Here is a 416-nt window from a genome sequence, read left to right as displayed (position 1 = left end):
ATATCATCAATAGTAACTTGCGACTTTTATAACAGTTTATTTCAAGCAATACTTCTAATCTTTAAAAGTTCCCTTCTGACTGTACCATAAATATTCATTACACCTAAATTCTAATTGTTATTTGCTTAGCTAACATAGCATTGGTCAAGATTACCTGTGAGATGCTAAGTTGGAAAATAAGAATAGAATAAGACCTACATGCACAGACACAAACCCACAGCTATACACAATCTTGTAAGTGCATAATCATGTCTACACATGCATCAAAATGTGGAAATGTACATTTAAACATGCTCGCACATGTTCATGCACAAAACTTACAGTAATGAAGCTTTCTAAAACAAGTGACACTAATAACATTTTTGCCAACCTGAGCAGAAAATTGAGATTTTCCATAACTATAATTTGCACATACT

This window comes from Penaeus monodon, chromosome 19 (assembly GCF_015228065.2).
Source record: "Penaeus monodon isolate SGIC_2016 chromosome 19, NSTDA_Pmon_1, whole genome shotgun sequence".
Lineage (NCBI taxonomy): Eukaryota > Metazoa > Arthropoda > Malacostraca > Decapoda > Penaeidae > Penaeus > Penaeus monodon.
This window is presented reverse-complemented; position numbering follows the sequence as displayed.